At 43.9% G+C, this 23,332-nt stretch overlaps 1 long non-coding RNA gene across 1 annotated transcript in view; it reads left to right on the plus strand.

Annotated features, from left to right (window-relative positions):
- The first annotated feature begins 3,540 nt into the window (after positions 1-3,540).
- LOC121076067 overlaps positions 3,541-23,332 on the plus strand; it is a 33,313-nt gene continuing 13,521 nt past the window's right edge. The window contains exon 1 of the long non-coding RNA XR_005823312.1: positions 3,541-3,707. This is a non-coding gene — a long non-coding RNA (uncharacterized LOC121076067). The remainder of the gene's footprint in view (positions 3,708-23,332) is intronic.

Below are 23,332 nucleotides of genomic sequence, written 5' to 3' on the forward strand. Positions count from 1 at the left end.
TCCAATTGCTTTTAAGGTGGAATTCTGCAAGTACAGTAACTCTGTAGGCCCTAGAACAGGGGCTTCCCACCACCACAAACCATATACAATGCCTTACGGCAGAGCTACTGTATACAGCAAGATGCACGTTGTAGTACAGCTGTCACAGACATCCCACTTTTATCTTCAAGACAGCAGTTAAGTTTGAAAACTACTTTATTTGAAATTAAAGCTCTATTTGAAGTAGCTGTTTTCCATCATTAGTAACATCCTACAAAATGTGATCGTGTCTACCCCCATCCCTCTTTCCCTTAACTATGTGTGAAGGGATCCTGCCAGTTCCTAGAAAGAGGGGAATAAGGCAGGGTGGAGGAACTCACTGCTCCTGTTGTAAAAAATCCTTTAGACATTTTGGTTTGGTTTGGTTGGAGGGGAGGTGGAGCCCAAATTACTGAGAATTTGGCTTGGCATGGAAACAGCCCACGCTGCGAAGCAGGGCATAGGCTTCCATGCAGAGCTGATTTTGCTGTGACTGTGTGTGAGCATTGTAAAACTTGGCGGGTATTTTAATGTGAAGATAAAGCACATAAGGAAGTTACATTGAGATAAACTTCACATGTCACGACAGCCTATTGAAATCTTCGAGCAAGACCTTTTAAGCTACCTCACATTTATCATGGGCTAGAAACAAGAAGCTACATCTGAGGAACTGCTGTGCTGCAAATTCAAACCTTGCCTTGCCACTTGGAAATGTGTTTGTATGCCATATTCTCAGACAACTTCTTTATCAAGAAACCACCCTACTCAGGAGAGCATGGAATGGTGTGCTTTATTTAGCTGTGTGCTTGACTCATAGAAAGCTATGAGACTTGAGGACATTTTAGAAAGTAAGACAGTCCAAAGTCAACCTAGCATACTCTGCATATGCATATGCTGCCGTTACTGTGTTACTATTGAAAAGTATGACCATTGGAATGGCTCCAGATTCAGATCCTGTCTCTTCCAGTGAAATAATCCTGAAGGATCCACAGACTGTTTCTTGCTGCACATTTCTCTTCCACCCTTTTCACTACCCCTCTTCCCCATTTGGGCCATGAACAAAACAATTCCATGTGAACTTTCATTCTGTTACTGATCCTCTTGGCAAGAAGATCTGTAATGTGTAACTGAGTTGATTTGTTCCAAGTTGTATCTCTTGTCTAGGCATTTCCAAACCCATGATGCTTGGTCATTGCTTTGAAGGAGCATAGGCATACCAGGAGATGGACACCTTTACTAACTGGCTCCAGATCTGAAAAGATGCCTTCAGCCCTTCAACCTCTTTAGCTAGGTGCTTGTGTGCCTTTAGCTAAAGGCTTTTTTTTTTTTTTTTCAGCAAAGCCTTGTTTGACATAACTGTAAGTAGGGCTTGAGCTCTTTGCCCAGAGCACAGTACAGCAATAGCTAAGTTGTCCATGCTGACAGCCAGTGTGGATCCACATAAACCGGGCAACCCAAAACTGGTGATCTAGCTCAGTACCTCAGCTCCAGCTGAAGCAGTAGCAGAGGCTTGGGGAAGGGGGAAATACAGACAGCCCTTTCCTTGGAGCCGCCCTGCTCAAGATCTTAGGTAATAGTAGGGGACACAGGTAGCCAAAGTCTAAAGAAAGAGGAAATCGAAGACTGAAGAAACATACTGTTCCCATGAGCATCAGAGCGCAAACTTGAACTGACTGCCCAGTCTCACGTAAGTTTTCCAGCTAACTCAATTGTGTACATTTTTTCCCCTCTTATATCCTTAGACACGTAGTCAACATCTGGGAGTACTGCACACTGCTCTCTGTGCCCGAGAGGCATTCTGGAAGTCATTTGAGCAGGAAGTGCCACATTATCATATATATGATCATCACCTCACATAACCCTTTCTAAGCACCATTCTTTGGAAAGAAGTCCTCAGATAACCCACACAAAATCAGGGGCAAGAAGGGAGTGCAAGGAGGCCTCTGTGGAGAGTAGGGGACAGTCTTCTTTTGCCTACAGTTGACATGCATCTGAAGCTTCAAGGTGTCTGTTGACACTGTTCCTGCAAAAGGTCTACCCTGCCCAAACCCTGTTAGTGGATGGGGAGGCACCTCCATGCTGCACCGAGATCAGGAAGTAGTTTGGATGGAGAAAAGAGGTGTGAAGGGAAGACAGTGAGGGATGTGGAGCTACAACTCTCCTGTAGCAGTTGTGGCAGTGCAGACATGTCCTGACTGGGGACTACCTGAAAATCCCCAGTTTTGTATTTTTGACTCCAGTGCTTGCTGGGAACTTTGAATAATTTCATGCTTCATTCTGATACTGAATAAAAACAAGAGAGAGCAGAATTTCTTACAGGAGGGACATGATGGTTTTTAGTCACCTTAGAAAAGGGTGGTATTTGGGGAGTGGGAGGAGCTGCGATTTGAAAACTCCTGTTAGGGGTTAAAAAAAAAGAATAGTGTACGTACACAAGTTTTCATTCTGAGTAACGTTCATTCAGCTGCTTGGTTCATGGAGCAAAGCTGAGGCTACATGGGGCTTGTTTTGTTAAATTTTCACACCGTTGCTCCAACCCAGATAATTCCACTGATGTTGCCAGTGCTGAGAGTCGCAATCTTAGACATGTTTCCATTGACTCACTGGCACGCTAACCACTATGCCTTATTCTGTTCTGACCAGTGAGTTGAGCATAGCAGTTGAAGGGCCAGTGGCTAGTGGCTTGAAACAGACTTTGGAAGAGCTGCAAACTAGTTTGCAGCATTGACTTTGGGTGGCTTCAGCTGGAGTTCGCACTAGGAGAATAACTCAAGGATGTTTAGAAATCTGCCTCTCTCTGAAATGACCTAACCTTTAATTTGACTTTAAAAAAAAAGGCAGCTGCCTGGCTTGCACATTCGATTTTTAGAAAAACAGAAAATGTCAGTGAAGTAGCAATATGAGGTGCTCGGGCCGACCTTTTGTTATCAGTTCCTTGCTATGAAATCTATACTGCCTGGTGATTTTCTTCTTCAGCAGTTCCTAGAAATGCTGCATTTAGTCTGTGTAAACACATGTTTACTTTCTGTCTTGCCCAGGAGTGGCAGATGAAAGTGATTATTGTTTATCATTCCTCCCTGGCCCAACTTTGAAGTTCGCTCTGCTGTGAGCACAGTTTGGGCTAGAAACCTTAAGAGAGATGGCCCTTCCAACCTGAGTTATTCTGTTTCTCTCCTGCTGCAGATACTGTATGCAGCACTGCCTAGCACTGCAGGCATTAGTAGCGCTTTGGAGCCATTAGGGGAAATGCTGCAGTATCCTCTCACCATGCCATGTTACAGCCATGAAATGCAGAAAGACTGCAGTACTTGGAACTAAAATCATAAATGCAGTAGTGTTATTCAAATGAATAACAGTAACCAGCTTAAGGGGGGTTATTTTAGCATTCAGGCTCTATACTAAAATAGAGGAAAGAATAGGAAAGCTTTATTTATTATTTGGCGAATCATAATTTGATGTTCCTCCATCTGCGAAGGAGTAACTCATGGACACCCATTTTTTGCCCCTCTCTGAGAGCAGAAGGGGCATATAAGGGTGTTGTCTCACAATACTTCATCTTTATGATGTGCAAGAGTGATTCCATCCCATATAACTCAGGACTGTAGCTAGAAGTGAAGCTTGCATTTCGTACTGGGGAAGGAGGCTGGATGTGCGTGCTCTGAACTGTGAAGTCCACTGGACATGAAATGGTAGGGCTGAAGTAGTGGCAGTAGCAGCAGCAATATATGGTCTGATTCCAAGCTAATGCAACCACATCATTATATTTTACAGTGAGAAGAAAGTGTTTTTCATGTCATTGCATCAGTGAGGTCACACATTTCAAACACTTTTTCCATATTTTATTATACATTGTCTCAGAGTGATACTGGCAGTTCCGATAAAGCAGAGTGGCTTGGATGAGTCAGGGAGGCTACACGATCTGAAAGCTGTAAATTGAACTCAATTGCTGATTACTTTTCCAAATCATCTTTGCAGTGTGACATTTCCTCTTATAAGCTTTGTGCATTGTCAATTTTCATAAAGGCGTGAGGATTTGGGGTGCCTTGTTACGTTTTTGAAGCAAGGTTACAGAAGCCTTGGTAGTATTGAGAAGGATTAAGCTGCCAGAGGGCTGTGCTTCACAAAGGACAAAGATACATCCTTGTCAACTTTTTAGCTCAACGTTATTGCCTTCTTTCAGAGTAATGTATATGGCGAAGGCTAGAGCTCATTCATTTGCCAAGACTTCCTACTGTTAATGGTATTTTTTCCTAGTGTCTTTCAACTGACGTTCTCAAAGTACTTTGATTGAGTTCATTCATGTTCTTGAAAAGTAGGAAATGTTTAAAAAAAACTCCTTATGTTACACAGTAGGTCCAGTGGTCTGCCCAATGTCAGACAGCACCTCAGGGCAAGAAACAGATTTTAAATTCCCTAATTTAAACCATTAGCATTAGCCTCCAGTTGTGGAAATGCACACCTTTTTCCACCCCCTTCTTCCTGTCCCTTCCCTATGGAGACATGGCTTCAGCTTCTGCTTTGTATTGCTCTTTCTTTGTAAAAGGGAAGGTACTGCTTAAGATCCTGGGATACTAGAAGACACTGCAGAGCCGTTTCCTCTTTGAAAGTAGCTGTAGAAAATTCTGATATGATACTGCCTGAAATGTTGCTGTGGAGAAAGAAAGCTCTAACTACAGTGCTGTTTATGCAAGGTTATCATTAGCCTTTCAGATTATTTTGTAATAGGTTTCTCCCTGAATATGTGGTATTAAATCATGGGTTTTGTAGGAAATAGGAAATTCAAACCTCAGGTCATAGAGTCTCTGAGAAAAGGATAAGGAAACTGCACTCATAAACATTAGTAAAGAACTAATTGAAGCAAGCTTTCCTGGTTTGGGAAACCGTCTGGATGCTATGATAAATCTTTTACATCTGCAATGCTGAAATTAATATTTTGGAAACAGTTTTCAAGTAATCAGTGAACAACTGTCTCATAGATTGACCAAATTACCCCCCAAACTAGGTACAAGCTTTGAACAGGATAGGGAAAAGAGTGAAATTGTGCAAGGGGATGCATGCTTATCATCTTGCAGGGTTTGTGCAGGCATCATAGGATGTCCACACACAATATTCTGATGTTCAGTTAAGTAATCCAGGAACCTGTCAGTGTCATTACTGACTTCCACAGACCTCACCCCTGAAATAATTTTAAATAGATTTACTAGGGGGCACTTGGCCCGGTTCTGATGCAGCCATTCCTCAGATTTGGGCATGAAGAACCATGTATCTTGACAATTATATACATGTAGTAAGATGTCATGAACAGTTTATGAACAGAAAATGAGGCATTATTTCTTCAGCTCCACTAATAGCAAAGAAGTACAGGCTTTTGTCAGCACGGTGATATAACTGCTCCTCTCCACTCCACACATCAGGCTGTAAAAGTAGCCCTATAGTCAAAGTAAAAGTTCCTGCAACTCCTACCATTTGTGCTAATAAATTCACTCCCTAAAGTTGTTGCAAATTACAGAGCTGTTGCAATTACAGTGACTCTTCAAGATCATTACAATGAGGAAAAGCCAATTTGATGAGTGTTTGCAATTACAATTTCAAATGTCAGGACAGGGCACAGTATTTTTCTAATTACATGTCACTGCTAAAAGATAGGTGTTTTTTCCTAGTATTCTTTGCTAAAAAAGGTTGTATTGCTATTGCTGCTGCTGTAGTTATCACTATTTATTTTAGCATGTATGCCTAAAATCCATAACAGATCTCCAGCTACCCATAACAGGTCTACCAGCTAAAAATCCCATATTAAGCTGAGTCAGGCAGGGTGCAGTGTCTGAAGGTGAAGCTGCCAAAAGAAGAGAAAAAATCCTTAAGGCTTCAGGAAACGGTGGCATTGATTCAGGAGAGAGCCAGATGCTTCGGTCTGAGTGCCGAACCTCTTCACAGAATTAGCAGGCAATATTTTTCTAGGACCTTCTTATACATGAGCTGAGTAACTGAATCCCCCTTTTCATCAAAGATCTCCTCATCTATTTTTCATATAGTCATTTATGTCTGCTCTGTGGGCAAAATTCCAGCTTGGCTACTTCTGTGCTATCTAAAATTTGGTGATTCTTTAAATATCTGGAGAGAGCTTTCTTGGAAGAGCAGTCATCACCAGATCATTGAAGGCAGAAATGTTCTAGAACTTTTTATGATTATCCCTCAGAAAGATGCTTCTTCTGCAGTGGGCTTGTTGGACATTTGAATAAAATTGGTACTGAACGTAACGCATGTGGAGTTTTGAATAGATCTATGAAAAATGACCCTCTTCCTCTCCGAATTTGTTTTAAGTTTGCCCTCAAAATGTGTAACTTCAGCTGATTCTTGAAATCTGTTGTGATAAAATAGGTAGGAAAAATCTTAAATTATCATAGAATCATTCAAAGTTATCACAGAATAATTCAGGTTGGAAGAGACCTCTAAGGTCATTTAGCCCGACCTTTAATTATAATGCAGAACAAGTTAGAAAAAGCAATCAAAGTATTTCTGAGCTATTTTTCATAACATGAGAATAGATCAAAAAGTCCTATTTCCTTTGTTTTGTAAATCTCACACAAAGCCTGTTTCCATTGATGGCTCAGTTACCTTTTCTTGCAGTATAATCCATGAGAAATGTTTTAAAGAAGGCCTCAGCAGCCAGCTACAGCACTTTCAATATCTGTGGACTGAATATGGGCCCCCGTTTTCCAGCGGTGTGACAGTAGCCATCTGACTGAATGGCATTGCGAGGTCACTCAGCTGTGATCCGTGTCATGGAACGGAGATGTTGTGGATGGTGAGCAGGTTTCTCCTTCACATAATTTTGATATCATTAGAAAGCTTTCACATAGCTTTCTCTAGCACATACCATGACCTGCAGATCATAACGTCTCTGTGAAATGCTGCAGGGGAAATTCTGAACTAATCACTCATAATAGCTCTGGACAGGCCCACGGGGTAAGTCTAAGGTCAGGGCTGGATTGATCTTTGATGTGAGAAAGGCAGTAGCTATAATTCGCTTACTGGTCATGGGAATGGGACTGAGCCAAAACCGTTTTTCTCTGTGCTAGATAAGGGGGGGAAGGGGTGAGAATGTGACTTAGGAGTCTCAGTTTTACAATGATGCAAAGGACCGTATCTCTGGGCAGCCGTTTATGCCAGTGCAATGCGAATGCTGAGTGGGAACACTCGGAGCTCATGTGTTTTATACCGGTTTTGTGCCCTCTCTCTGCAGACTTCTTTTTGTCAAAATAAAATCTTAAAGAGTTCAGAATGATACCACTTTAACATTCACTAAAGCAGGGTATTGTCTCCCGGTCCATGTTATGTGGAAAATGAAGAGAGATGCTTAGATAGTCTCTTTTGGCCATATGGTTTGGGAATCTTGATAGCTGGAGTGACAGCATGTCCATTGAAACACAGCTCCTGGTGCCCTCCTTCTGTTTGCATTCTAGTTACTAGAATGATCTCTCTCTCTTTATTTTTTTATTTTTATTTTTTTTACTTTGCTTTTGTGGTACTGCCGATACTGCAGATGGTGGGGGGAAGAAGCAGGGAGGGAGGGAGAGAAAATGTGGGGAAGGGGCTTCTGAATCCTGTCACTGCAATTCATCGTGACCTTCTGGATTTTCAGCCCAGCTCAGCCATCCACCACATGTCATGTGACTGTCACCTCACATTATTGTAATTAGCAACTGCCAGCCCCAGAGATTTGATGGTGGAAGTAAAAATGTCTGAGAAGCTCTCTGCCAACTTAAAATTAACCCTCTTGCTGCGGGCAGATCCTTCTTCAGCTATGGTCGTAAGTAGCTCTTTGCTGATAAACAGCCGCCTGCTTTGTCCTGCCCCAGAAGTAGCTCCTTAGCAAATGTGCTGAGACAGTCCCATGCTCCTGTTGTTGCAATCCAGCGCCCTTGTCTCACCCTGCTTTCTTCTCCTTGTGTCCTCTCAGTGCTGTTTCACCCTCCTTTCTCTCCACACACCATCCCTCTTCGCTGGCTCTGAGAAGTGATGCTGCTAATGAAAGCGATCAAGCCGACAGTCCCAGAGTCTGTGTGGGTGGACGATAAACGTGGCTTTCCATGGCTGTGCCAAATGAGCTCCATCTGCCCAGTCCCAGAAGAGGCCCTGCAGCTAGTCTCCGTGCGTCTCTCTCTTCCATCCCCTCTGCCCCGGGCAGCTCCTTATGCGAGTACCTTGGAGGTGCCCAGGTCTCCTTAAGTACACGTCTTACTTTCAGAGCATCCATGCGTCTTTCTGGTCCTGCAAGCTGGCATCTATCATGTCAATGCCACTCAGTATTTTAGGCCAAATAGTAAGAAGTTTTGTGGCATTGGGAATGTGGATATTTTGTACCATTCTACCTGGTGCTGTGTCAAAGGTGGAGAGAAGGATGAAAACTGCTCCCTGGTGTAGGACAGAGCTTTGCCTCACCCACCTTCAGTAGCTCTGTGCTTTTTTTACCTCTGCCAGGCAGTTTGGCCCAAATCATTCCTATGGAGAAATGGCACACTGTGAGTGTAGTTATGAGGCAGAAGCTTTCCCCCAAACTCTGCCATCACCCAACTGGCTCAGCAGCAGTGGCAGGGAAAGCACTTGCATGAGGGACACATGCTGCCCCCTTGTCTTGGTCAGCTGCCTTGGGCAAGGCAAGGGAGTGTCTGGGCAGCTGGACTTGGCACCCCACCTCTGCTGTGGGCATGTTGTGTGGCTCCGGGCAAGTGTGAAATATGAGTATATTGAGCCTGATGGCACTTCAGGCAACTCCTGAAATACCAGTAAGAAGTCAGAATCAAATCTCCATGTCAGGCTGTGCTTAGTCTGGAAGATGGCCCAAATTCAGGCCTGTATTTGGGGTTTCAGTGTTCAGCAATCCCTCAAAGTCTGGCTGTGGTTTGTACTGGGTGCTGTTCACTTTTTATACAGTACAACCCTTCTTGCTGCAGATAGAACTGAAAGCCTACTGAAGCTGGCAGGGGGTCTTCCACTGAGTTGGACTGCCCCCTTCATTGGGAAGCTGAGGAGACATTTAGTGAATGAAGAAGGCAGGAATGAATTGGCTGTGTTGGGTTTGGGTGCAAAGTGGTTTTGGTGCTCCATGGGAAGAAGGTGTAAGAAAACTAGGAGCATTGCAGAACTACAGCTTCTGCAAAGGTTAAGCAGAACATTTTTGAGCCAGCCTTCACGGGTTTATCTTTCAGTCTGGATAACTTTTAACTTTGTCAAAGGCCCAGAATTTTGACAGGCCTTTGACAGGCCCAGAAATTACACTGGCACGTGGATTTCCAGCCTGAGATCCACAAGTAAGGTGCTGCTTTGGTCTCCTAGCAGAGGTAGCACTGTGTGTGAAAGGAGAAAGGTGATCTGAGGATTTTCACCTCCCAATACTCTTTTTTTTATTTGTGCTTCCTCTCCGTGTAGAACTGAGGCAATATCTCAACTGGAATTAGGAAAACAATGACAGCACATAAAGAGCTACATGGAGAGCTACCTGAGCTACCTTAAGCACAGAAGTAGTAGCATGGACTTCAGTTTGGGCCGTACAAAACCACCTGGATCCCTGTCCATTTATGTGGCAGCTCTCTCTTTGTGGCAGTTCTGTCTTTGCTCCTGAGGATACCTCAACCAGGTGGATTAAAGCTAGGTCGGATATGCCTACTCATGCTACAAGTTCCTCACTTTCGTAAAGGATTATAGACTTTCTCCAAGCACGACTGGCAACTGCTGTTGTCAAGGCCCTCGTTACATGGCATTGACAAATCTTGCTGAGTTATCTTCTGAGCAGGGGGTGGCTGGAGGTCATTCTTGCTGCTCCTCTGGTTAATTATGAGCAGCTCCTGCTCACCTGCTGTGCAGAGATGACATCACAATGACAGCTCAAAGGAAGGTTGCCTTCCCCCAGGAAATATCTGAGATTTCAAATGAAAAATCAGAATATGGAGAGTGCGACAGTATCTGAAACCCAGTCTCTGTGGTCATTGTATCTGTTCAAATGAATGGAGAACAGTCAGGTAGCGAAGATATCCTGTTAGTCCCGCAATTCAACTAGGTGATGAACTATTTCAATGCATGTGACAGGTGGAGTTGATGCGGTTCTGGCTCAGATCCTGTTCTGATAGAGTTAACGTAAAACCAAAAACATATTTGCTTGACCTATTCTGCACCCCGGCTCTTAGGCACTGGTTTTTGACTCCGAGGGTGATAAAAAGAGGTTAAGGATAAGGTCATACCCTTTTTGCAGTAGTTCCACATTGCCATAGTTAGTTCTGATCTGTGATGTCCTTTCCTCCTCCCATGTTGTTACAGACAGTTACAATGACAGCTATTGCTAGAAATTGCCTATTTCTTAGTTTGCTTTCTCTTGTTTGTGGCACCGAGGCAGAACAGTTCCTCCTCATCACCACAACAAGGGTGCCTGAGAGCCTCTGAAATGTTATTACAGTAGATGGTCTTTGCATGCTTGAGCCATGTAGATCTTGAACCTGTTCTCAACTTTTGAACATGCAGAATTTACCAACACACCACACAGCTTACCATGCCTTATGCCCATCCACATGGCAGGCTGTTTTTTTAAAGCTGTCTTGCATTTTGTTGCCAAGCCTGACACTGTGCTAGATCCAAGTAATAACTGCGTTCACCAAGGAGGAAAATGCCTACATGGCTATTACTGTCTTTAGCTTTTCTAATCACAGCAAATTCTGATGGCTTGTCAACTACATCCACAGAATAATGCATCTTTTCTTTGCTGTATGCTCTAGGTTATTTTATTGTATTGAGAGCTCCAACAGCTTTATTAAGGCAGCAGACTCCCCATTTTTCTTCTCATTTTAGTGCATTTACAGCCCATGCTCATCATCAGAGATCACTGGGGGGTCTCTCTGTGGAAGAATAGCCTTGAGAGTGAATAAACTTGGCAATATTATTTGCTTTATATGGATAAATGAAGAGAAAATACTTGCAAACAAATGTAAATATAGACATGGAAAGAGTGAAAAAGAATCAGCAGAACCCTTAAAAAAAATCAGAAAACAAAGTTATGTGCTTGGGTTCTTCATAAGGTGAGGCATTAGAAGAGCAGGCGTGAGGAGCAGTAGCAGAATAGTTTGTGCTTGTATTATGTGACTGCCTTCAAGAGAATATGACATGATTAAGAGAAATTTCTGCTCGTGACTTGAATGCCTGGCTAAATCGTATGTCCATGCAGCTCAGTGCAAAGTGTCAGCACTCATTAGATCTGGAGCTCGTGATTTAAGCTAAGTAAAGATGTGGGTGGATATTTCTTGCACCACTAGGCTAAGCTGCCTCTGTAGCCATACCCCCAGTGACACTTCCTGGTGGAGCATAGGAAATTGAGGGGTTTGTCTTCAGGAGCCAACAAATTTTCAGCACTAGCTGAAGGGAGTGACGGCCAGAAGCTGCCATTCTGCTAACCGTGGGCAGCAGCACCTCATCCTCATGCCATGATGAGCACAGGATAGTTGGCATTGGAAGGCACCTCTGGAGGTCTCTGCTTCAACCTCTTGTTCAAATCAGGGTCAGCAGAGGTCAGGCCAGGCTGCTCACAGCATTATCCAGTCTTGAAAACCTCCAAGGATGGAGAATGCACAACCTCTAGTTTTTCCACCTGCAAACAGAACGTGTAAGTTACAGCATATAGCAATGTAATATCTTTGTGACCTGATGAACTTGGTAACAGAATCCAAGCTCCTGCTACTCTGCTACTTCTACACTCCTCTGCTGTGTAGCTGTCTTTATCACTATCCCATTATAAGAGGTATATAGAAAGCTGTACATTTTGCCCATAAAATACTAGGCAGCACAGATACAGATGCATGATACACATGCAGTGAGAGTCAAAGATTCTCTTTTTCTCAGCCTCTGTTAGGCTAATTTGCCAGCTCTCACCTGGTTAAATATGAAGCATGCAAAAACCAGCATTTTAAAAGAGTGCATGATTTTATGTTTTTAATGTCAGCAGTGTGGTAGATCAATTGCCTGGGGAACTGTCATTGTCCCTAGCTCAGTAGTGCTGCAACTCTCCAAATGCCCTGGCAACCTTGCACCCAATAAAAGAACTGTGCTAATTCCTTGAAACTCTTTTTATGTCTTCCTTCTGGCAATATTTTCATATATTTAAACATAAGCTTCAGCATATCAGCAGGTCAAGGGAAGGTGCTGGTTTACTAAATCCTGGAGTCCTGGACTGATAAATCCTGACACACACGGCTTGGTCACAGCTCAAGCTGGCTCTGCTGCTAGACTGTTTTTTATCCTTGAGAAAGATACTTTGGCTCTTCCTTTTTGGCTTTCTGCTCATTTTTGGCCTTTCTAGCCTGATGCTGTAAGCTTATTTGTTAAGTTACTGTCTCTTACTATGGATTTGACAATCAGTGTCTTGCAACCCCAAGCAAATGCCCATATTCACTAGCTATTAACTATTTGTCTGGTGCATCCTACTGTCTTTTCACAGGAAAACTCTCAAGAGTCTCTATCTTGTCCATTGTGAAGCAAGATGGAAAAAAAAAAGGCTTACAACTATTCAGCAGAAAATGAAAAAATGTTTCTTACCCAGCAGTTATAACTATTATGAACCTGTCTCTCTAGACATATGATTTCCCAACATTAAATGAATTTGACATTTACAGCTGCTTTTATTTCTTTCAAGAGCCTTGTCTCTGTTCCCACTTAAAGTGCTGTTGTACTCAGAAAATTGTTAATATTGGCACCATGGGGGACTCCATATTTCTTATGTCAAATTTACTCAGAGCACAAGCATGTGGATCAACAGCAGGAAACTCCCTGGCTTTTGTGGCTTTTGGGTCATGGAGGAAAAAGGTCTTTGCTAACTCATAACCCTGCTAACCTGGATCCTGGGATCTGCCTGAACTGTGCAGAAGTGATGGAGGGTGATGAAGGAGAGCGTGACATACAGTGACAAGAATAGGCTGTGCAAGAAAGGCAGAGACAGCAGGCTTCTCTCCCTCAGCCCGCTCTTGCAGCTACAGAGGATTTATGATGTTGTAACAGGCTTCATCGTGAGTTGAATATGAATAGCACTACTCCAAGACCATAGTACAATCAGCATTTTTGCTGCATTGGCTTCATTGCTTTCCTTAAATACTGGCAGGACTGACTGGCAGAGTCCAAAGCTGCATGCTAAGATCCCTGCAGCGCTGCAGACAAAATAATGACCGAGCTGCAGGAATAAGGAAATGGTGTACCCTGTAAGTGCCCTTCATTTAAGCAGAGATTCACTGGGGAACAGAAAAAAGAAATCTGGAGAGTGTTGCCAAAAATTCCTTCTTCCCTGTCATCCACTGCAGAGAAAATGATGTGCATATAGTTACTGCTGTGTGAATTGTCTGATGCAGTCTCTGCCCTCTGTGGCAGAGAATTGCTGGCTGCCTTCATACAGAACAGACAGATCCAGATTCCCAAAAGTACGATGCTGGGATGATGGGATCACTTATCATTTCACCAAGATGAAACACAATTAGAAAAAAAAAAGATTTCATTGCAGTATGTATATCTCTTACCAGCATACTCTATCTGTTGTTGTCTCTCGCTTTTACTCTAAATAAGCAACTCTCAAGTAAGGATCATTAGGTGTTTGCAGTGCTTAACACAATGGGATCCTGATCTGCCTTCATCTGTCACTATCACTATCACATCAGCATTTATTTGTTTGTATTGAATGTCCTTTCAATAGGAAGCTGTGCTGAGAAGGGTAATGATAATAAGGATAGAGCACTGCTTTCCTCAACCATGTCTCTTTGTAAGAATGACTTAGCTTTTGATGGCACCCTGAATGATATTTTTCCACAGATACCAGTGATTATTTTCTGAGCTGGCTTTTCCCTTTTATGCCTGCCTGATGTTTTTTAACACTGTAGTTAGTATTTTATAGCTTGCCATTGCTTTCCATTTAAGGAACTTGAGGCATTTATACCTATGATGTAGAGAAATGCTATTATATCTATTTTACAGTTGCAGGAAACTGAGGAAAAGCATAATAAAATTAACTTGTCGTCAAAGTCATGCACAGAGTTTATAGTAACATTGGCAATAACAAAAGCAGGTCACCATCTCTTCCCCTATTTTTAGCCATTCCTTTCTTTTGTATCCTATCTCCCTCCTATCTTCTTTTCCTTCTACCATTTTGCCCCTATTTTATCCTCTCTTTCAGCATGTCTCGTGCCTGAAAGTGTTTTTGTTTTCCAGATTTGTGAATCTGGATCTGATCCCCAACCACTCCTTTCATTTGCACATATGGCAATCCATTTACACACTGCCAATCCTGTTTCTCTTTTACATGCTAACAGCTAGGAATTTCACATAGCAAACTCCCAGCTCTTTCAAAGACCTTGGACGCTGGCAGTAATTCTCATCTTTCCTGCATTTTTTCTGGTGGCCCATTATAGTGGTGGCATTTAACTTTGTGTTATAGGCATAAGTATTTTGCTTTATGGCCATTCTGAGAAGCTCTGTAGCTTGGAATGCGTGTAGATTTGGAGCATGTACTCCCATGTCTGTTGTATGACTACCTGCAGTACTATGTGAGGATGAGGGTGATCTTTCCCCAGCCTGTATTTAAACAAAGATTACGTGTACAGATTTGCTTTCTGCTGTTCCCACATAGAAACAGTCGAAATGCATCCTTCATGAAATCTTCGGTGTTTGCCTTGCAGTGTGCTCCAACAAAGACAGTCAATGAAATATGATATAGCTCAATAAAGGGAGATGTTTAGGGTTTGGGTTTTGTTGGGGTTGGTTGGTTGTTTTTTTAACCCTTCCAAAAAAAAAAAAAAAAAGAACTTCTGCACCTGTTTATTTCAAAAATCTCTGGGCAATGTGCTCTGTGAAGTAAGAGGAGTCAGCTCAAAATTCTGCAATTCTGTTGACATGGGCACTCTTGGTATTGTTATTCTGATATTAATATATTGAAACAAGAGGCAGCTGCTAAGGAGGAGGGCAGGCTTTTTGCCAATGTAAGGACACCAAGGAAGCTGTCTGCCAGCTTCAGTATGAGAAGAACAATTTTTTTTTTCCCTTTCCACTCCTCTGGTCTTTCCCAGTTCTTCTACTCCTTCACATTCACTAGATAGAGGTGGGAGTTCAGTCCTCAAGCTGAATCAGCTCTTGCTTCCTTCACTACTGCTGCCAGCGGAGCAGAGTTTTATGTCATGACTGGTTTTGTGATGTGGATAGTGCTCCTGTGTGTGCTGGGTTGTTATGAGCAGCCTTATAGCCCCTTATCCTTTAGCCTGCTCAATGCAGCATGCATGCTGCAGACTGCTGAGGCTGAAATTCCTTGGCTATATGTATCTTCTCTAAAATGACTTCTACCCCTCTTTCTCCCTTAAGGATATCAGAAGATCTCTGAAGTCATGTCTTTCATCTCAGTATTCTCAGAAGGAAAACTCTTTAAAGACCTGTTTTTCTTCTTACTTGTTTTACCTCACCAGTTATCTGTATGAACACGGCAAGGCAAAACAGCCGTAAAAAGTAATAGCCCCACTCTGCTAAGCTGCCTACCAGCTGGTCCAATGTTACAGCATGTGCCAGTTACCTCTACCCAAGAAAAACATCAGTGACTGGAGTAAGAAAGTGGATGGGAGATTTGCAAGGGATGCTGCCAATACTGTGAGTGCTACAATGCAAGTATCATTTTGTCAGCAGCAGTATCTTAGATGCTCTGGTGCTGGTGGAAACTGTAGTTTTTGTTGGGACAAAAAAAAAGAGCTCCATGCTATGCTATTTTCCCCAATAGTAGAGGCTGACACAGCCTTATTCTAAACATACAATTATTTATCCTTGCATTTCTGTGGCACTTTGTTACTGGAGGCTGGTTATGTTCTGCCTTACTCAGAATTTCTCCAGCACTATTCATTTGTAAAACCATTCCTCCTCACTTCGAGCCCTGAACTGCTGCTAAATAAGTAGATGTGTTTCTGTGCTGGGGGAAATTTGCCCTGGATACAGAGCAGAGAGTATATTAGAAATGTCAATGTCAGCTGTGCTAATTCACAGAACGATGAAACCCATTCCAGTTGCTTAGATAGGGCCACTCAGGTGTGCTAAACTATAGCACAGAGGTGGAGTATTAATCCGGAGAGAGGAACTTCTCATCAGGTTGGAAATCCACGTACAGTTGGCGAAACAGCATCTAAAGATGGCCTCTTGTTCCCCCTTAAAGTTTTTAAGTGCACTTCAGCTTTTGAAGCTAAACCACTCCACTGGAGGACTGCCCAGTCTTGCTTTGGCTTGGCTTTCTCTGGATACCCGCCACATACGAGATGTTAGCTACTTTGGATGTGTTTTAGAAACATGGAAAATATGGGTCATGTAACCTTATGTTAATGGATTGCTAGACTATTCAGGCTGATTTTGTCTTTTGCATTCCGCATTTCATGCTCAAGAAGTTTGTTTTTCCCCCTGTCTAAACCTCACCCCTATTGACTGTTTGCAAAGAGAACTCTTGCAGAAGTGGCAGGATCCGCTGAGAGTAGGAGGGGGAACGGCCTTGCTATGTAGATGTAACATTTTCTCTACCTGATTGGAGCTTTGCAGCTCTTTTCCTTGCTCTCTGATGTCCTCTTTTGCTGTACTTTTGACAGATTCCTGTTAATGCTTAATCACTGGTCAGCAATGCTTGAGCTGTCTCATAGCTTGCTGTGGTCCACTGATGGTGATCATGCAACCCACAGCAGCATTGTTTTTGTAACATCAGAGTAAGAGGAAAGTTGTCTAACAGAAGCACTTCTTACTGGAGCTTTCAAAGGGACAACCACCTCTACTTTTATCTCATTGTAGGTAAAGATATGCTCATGAGGTAAGAGGATTGCAAACAGTTACTTATTTAATAAAATACCATATATATTTACTTTTAAAATTAGGGACTATCAGTGATCATATACAGTTCAGATGCTAAAATGGACCCCTTTGCTGTGAGGCCCTTGGGCATATGGCAATTTTCTCTCTGTATGACAAGGCACAGGCTCCACATATCCCTGCAGGCTTGCCTATGTAAGGATGGATATTTTATTGTAAGGTGAATTGTGGTTTCACTGTTTCAGTTTTCCCCTCCTTTCTTGGAGTGTGATTTCCTGCCAAAGGTATGGTAATATCATCTTGGCATCAGAATGGCTTCAGGGAAAGAGAATTGGCTTAAGAACTATAGAGCTGGCTTGTGAGACAGTTCATTTTTCTTTTGGCCTTCTCATACCTCAAATGCTTCAGCCATTTCTTGTTTGTAGGGCAGTGGCAAACTTCTCATGAAGATGGTGAGATACAAACACATGTAAGACTGGTGAAGTGTGCAGCTACTATATCATGCTGTTGCCCAAATTGTTCTGAAGAATTGCACATTTTTCCAAGTCCCATTTGTAATTCTTCTCTTGATTCAGCCTATTTTCTACCAGAGGGAAGGGAAGATGAACTGCTTAATGTGCATAGCACTTGGAGCCAAACATTTTCAGAAAAATTAAGGCCTAGATATGGTGGTTTTGTATGCACACAGATGTCTTGTCAGTTCATGGTCATCCCACAGAGACAGCGTTTTCCTAAATGAGATGGTAAGACCTATGTGCACGGAGTATATGCAGTGCTTTTGGTTTCTGTTGGGATGAAATGCCCTTGAAATAAGCCCTGGCCTCACAGAAATAAAGGTCCAAGCTCCCAGTTGACATACTTTGGGTCAAAGGATCACAAAACCTGACCTTCTAGAAATGGTGAAAGTCTGAATGGACCAGATTTCTCTGAGCTGCTAATAGGTTTCTATACAGAAGGATCTGTTCCTGTACTGAAAATACATTTAATTTTAGAAATGGTGTACCTGTGGTGACCAAGTCAAGAGTAGATGACAACCACACAGTTGATAAGAGACTCTACAGCTGTATGGGATGAGGCAACAATGTTCTTCATTGGGCAGCATAGAAAAGTCCTGAAGCACCTCTCAGAAAAGACTATGGAGAAACCCAACTATGCTGGTTTTTCAGGGTTCAAATTTCAGGGCTGAACTGGGATCCAGACAGAGGCAAACGGTCATTCTCTCCTTACGGAAAGCCTGAAATTGCAAGTTGGCATTTCCCTGATTCCTGAGTTGTTCCTAGTACCGTGCTGTGGTGGCATCAGCCTGTCTCACCAGCAGTGTTAGCTCAAACGAGACCCCGAGTCCTCCTTGTCACTGGCAAAGGAGTTTTGCATTCTTGTCTGACACATTGTTCTTACTCACAGCTGACCTCTGAGGTGAAGATGGCCTGGGAGGATTGCTCGGAAACATGGGGCATGGGTGGGCTGTAGCATGCAGCCTTGGAGTGAGTCAGCCTCTGTACATCTGTGCCTGCCCTGTGGCTGTGGGCAACTTGCATTTCGGGGTGAGGAGAGAGTAGGAAAGACAGGCCATGAGTGCGGGTGTTGGTAACGTGTGTGTGTGTGTGTGAGTCAATCTGTGAGTTAGGAGCTGAACGCAGAACTAAGCTGGGCTTGGCAGGCAACAGAAGTAGTGGGACTGGCCCTGAGGGTTGGGGCAAAGAGTAGAGGCAGCTGAAGACCTAAAAAGTGCCGTCATGGGGACTAGACTGGATCAATACTGCTGTTCCATTGACTTCTGTGTCATACAGCCACAGTGACCACAGTCACATTTAACCTAAGGCTTTCCTCTTCTTCGAGGGGAGGAGAGGGTTCAGAAAAGAACCGTCCCATTAGCTGGCTTTGGGGCTATTTCTTCTCAGGTGGGGGCCTCTGCACCCAGTTACTCACTGGAGGGTGACTGGCAGGTGTTCAATACCCACTGCCCGGGGCTGCCCAGATGCTCCTGTGTGAGCGAAGGGAAGGGGTTCACTCTGTGCCAGACAGGGTAGCACCTGCAGAAATTAGGGGAAAACTTGTGCATAATAAGGAGGTGGAACTAAAGCTGGCAGCCAGAAACTAAAAAAAAAAAAAAAAAAAAAAAAAATTTCTTAGGAATTACATTAAATTACATTAATGACTGACTGACAACAACAATAGGATCAAGATGAGTCATATGGACAAACGGCAGTAATGGGCCAGTTTCTAATACAGATTTCTCTGTCGCTGTTGCACAGATCAAAAGAGACTTTCAGCATTCATTCCTAGGAACAATAACACGGAGGCCTACCTCTCGTTTTGATTTTAGCAGGGTAAATCAGGAATGAATCTGTTAAGTCAGAGCAATTGGTGTGACACAGTGGATTGAAGGATAAAGATGCCTAAATCCATCACCCAGGAAAGGGACAGCCCTCAAGATTTAAAGATACACTAAAATGATTGGCAGCAGAGACAGTAGGAGTGCAGTTTCTTCTCACAGCACTATCCAGCCAACCCTGACCTTTAGGGAGAATTACCAAGTGAAGAAGACTGCTCTGCCCCCATAGTCCATTTAAGCCTCTGGGACGCTGGCCATCAGCCAGCAGGAGGGCTGGTGTGAAGTGTCCCAGGAAGGCGCCCTGCTGTGTCCCAGTACCCTGAAGGAGCAGTCAGCAGCAGAGGCTGATGAAGCCCTCTTCTTGCTTATGCTAAGGACAGGCATGGACTTGCAGGGATTTATGCTGTTCGGTCTCATCGTTTGCTCCTGTTTGTCTCAGTGCTGGATAACCATCTGCTGAAGTTGAGGTTATTTCTAGTGCCTTGGGCAAACTTTTACTTCTGCTTTCTAGCTCATCAGCTGGGTGCCTTTTTTTTCCCACTGTTGTGCATGGTAAGCCTGGACCGACAAAACGCAGCCCGCTGCAGAGCTGCACATCCGCAGAGCAGCCGGTTCTGCTTCCACATGCAGTATGTTATGGAAAAGGGTTTGGGATGCTTGTAGGATCTTCTTACTACGAGTGGAAAAGGTGAGATCTTCTCCTCACCTAGACAGACACAGTCTCGGGTTATAGCTTTGCCTAACTTCTTGGGAGCCCAGATCTTGGTGGGAACCTGTTGGCACTGCAGTATTGTTCTCCTCCACAACACTAATTAGCCTTCGTTGGCCTAGTTCTCCACTGACACTGGCCTCCTAAGCTGCCTCAGGGAGATTTAGATATAAAGGTGTCACTTCTATTCCACTGCTTATATATGGAAGAGTTGGTGTTGGAGCTTGGAAGAAAGAGGTTTGAAATTCCTGCTTGCTCTCCATTTCTGGTTTCTGCTTTCTCCTCCCAGCAGATTAGGAGGTATCTGTATTTCAGGTTCATTTTTTCTAGTTTTAATGGAGAATGCCTGCTGGTATTTTCCAGTTGACTACATTTATTTTACAGAGCGATCTTATAATTCTGTCATTCAGTGTGGCCTTCTGTTCCCTCTAGTGGTGACTGGGCTCTCTGTAAGGCGTAGCTTCATAGGGAATTCAGTTTAGGTCTGTGCCTACTTCCAAGATCTAATTTACCTCCATCTATGTCGTTCACACACAGATACTCAGTAAGAGGGCTAGAGGGCATGTAACCCAAACTTTGGAGTTTGAGTATCACTCTAGTGTACTTTACACAGCCTGATGGGTCAAGCACCAGCAGGTGTCCCAGAAGCACTTTGGTTTCCACCACTGCAGGCACAGGATCTCTCCTGCCTGGACCTGGATCTTCTGAAGGGCAGATCCACAAGCAGGTAGAGGTCAAACTAAAAGCACAATGTACAGAAGGAAAGTGTGTGGATCATAGGACTGTGTGTGCCTGGGCCAAGATCTTCACCTTGCCATGTAGATGTGCTCCATTTAGGGGTCGAGGAGCTTGCAGTTGCCTTGGTGATTGGAGCTGGCTCTATTAGTGCAAACAGGAGAGTTTAATCCTGTACAGTCCAGAGGATTAAGAACAAGTCCCTGCAGCATTGTGCAAGAAGGGGTGATTTCAAGGATGATGTGAGGCAGTTACCATTTTTTCTGTTATGTTTAGCCAACATGGGAGTACTGGATTGAGTAAGTCATCTGCTTATCATTCACCACACTGCAAAGAGTGCATTATCCTTCCTATATTCCAGAAGCCCTTAGTTTTTGAAAGGGACGAGAATTTCACTGGGGACTACCAGTTCTCTGTCAGCAGTACCATCAACCAACAGTAGTTTCTCAGGTTTTTGCAATGGAAACGAAACCTCTGTCTAAAGGAAAATCAGTAATAATGTTGTATTAGTCCCTGACAAATGCACAGGAGTATGTGCTAGCACCATCTAGCCAGCATCTCCATCATTGCATCACCAACTGCCTCTTTCTCCCTATTTTTTCATCTTACAACTCAATGCAAGTAGTTGCCCTGTATTTTAAGCTCCAACTCTCAATTACTGCCTTATATCCTTTGTCCTCTGGCATAATTACACATTCTCCTCCATTCCCCACTGTCTGTCAGGGAGAGCATGCAATCTTGCAGGTGAAGCCATCAACCATGTTCCAGTGCTTGGGGTGTGGAGGAAGGGAGATGTTCTGGTGATTTCCCAAACCTCGGACCCCTCTGAGAAGGGTGAAGCCAGAGTAATTCTGAACTGTGCTTACCATAAGTGTCTGAAACATGGAGAAAATGGCTACAGAGCCCATATTGAAGCTTCTCCTAGGGAAGTTTTAGAAACAGGGAGCTGTGAAGTCAATTTGCTACCTGCCTTCTCCAGATGGGGTAGCCCCAGGCACGAGTCACCTGGACCCAACTGCCTAATTTCTAGACCATGTGTCCAATGCAGCAGGGGAGTGGCCAGATGAGCAGCAAGTAATCACCTGAGGCAAGGAATCACCATAGATCAGGCGATGCTGTGGGGACAGCCATCCTTGCACGCAGTGTAAGCACCACCCCGTTTTGCGCCATGGAGGCTGTCCTGGCAGCCCACTCTGTCCTGGAGCTTGCACAGCTCCTGAGCTCAGCTCCTGGCCCCCTTTTTGGGGCTATGCTCTACCTGGGCGGTGACACGGAGGTGGTACAGCGGCATGTGAGAGAGAGCAGGATATCGCTGCAAGCTCCCGTTCCTTGTCCCCAGCAGCATGTGAAGGTCGCCAGCTCCTGGGTAAATTTCCATCGGATGCGGCACTCTCCCATTGCGACTCAGCATTTCTGACACCCGACTGCAGCTTCTCTTTCTCATTTGATCATTTTCTTGGTGAGAGGAGATAACAGCCGTTACTAGAGTGATTTGGCCACTGTCCAACAATGTGTATATTACTCACACATTTCCCTCCTAGCAAAAGGCTTTTCTTTTTTCTCTGTCTGGTTGCAGCCTCTTCCCATCTTCATCATTAGATTGCTCAGAAGGTCAGTGCTAAAAGAGAAATCTCCAAGGCTTTTTTTACAACCCAGACTAAGGGCCAGGGGGAGGGAGAGCCCAACCGAATTGATTCTTCACTAGGATTTTCTCTGATGCAGCTGAAAACACAATCCCGGAAAATGGGACATTTATAGAAACGGTACTGCCCCACTTGGGTAAATCTCAAGGTCGTCTGATGATCACTGCAGAAGGAATGGCCAGATATCCGTTGCCCCAGCATCATGAGACGTTAGACCTCAGCACTGAAATCTGCATACAAAATGGGGTCCTACTCCCTCTCCCTAACAACCATCTCTCCTGAAAACGCATTAAGGAAACACACAGCCCAGTATTGAGGCTGCTCAAAATGCCTGCATGGATTTTTTTTTTTTTTTTTTTCCCTGCTGCGAGAACATTAAGCTATTAACTCTAATACCCGCTGAGGTAGAACCAAGCTTGTCTGTAACTCATTTCACATATAGGGCATCTTAGGAGTTTGCTTTAACAACAGATGAAGGACCGAGTGCTGGCCAGGAGCCAGTTCTTTGATTTGTGAGCCCTGCCCATCCCTTGAGGGAATTCTGCCTGGAGGTGCTGGATGCCTGAGTCCCCAGAGAGGAAAGAAGAGCAGAGCACTCCTGCTTTCACTACATCTCTTACATTCCTGCACAAAGACAAGCCCTATCCACATTGTCAGGTGAGCACAGTCCTTTCACTGCCCTCATGCTCCCAAAAGTGCCCAGCTGCCAGAGAAATCTTCGGTAGCAGGCAAAGGTGAGAACATGGTTGGGACCGCAGCTGTGTCATACTGGCCCACACAAGGGGCCAGGCATAAAGAGTGAGGGATCTCACTGGAGAGAGCAGAGTCAAGGAGTCACTGTCCTGAGATGGCTACCCACTTCTGAAGGTTTAAAACACTCTCCCCTTCAAAAACATTAAAGGCAAACTAAATGCAACCTCTAGACAACCTTCCTGAATTGCCTTTCCTGAGCACAGAGGAAAATCTTCCCTAATGTTTTGTTTCTGCTGTATCTTTTCTCCAGCAGGGGTGCTTGCAAGAACCTTAAAGTTTTGTGTACAGGGTTGATAGGGT

This window comes from Cygnus olor, chromosome 1 (genome assembly GCF_009769625.2).
Source record: "Cygnus olor isolate bCygOlo1 chromosome 1, bCygOlo1.pri.v2, whole genome shotgun sequence".
NCBI classification, from domain to species: Eukaryota; Metazoa; Chordata; class Aves; order Anseriformes; family Anatidae; genus Cygnus; species Cygnus olor.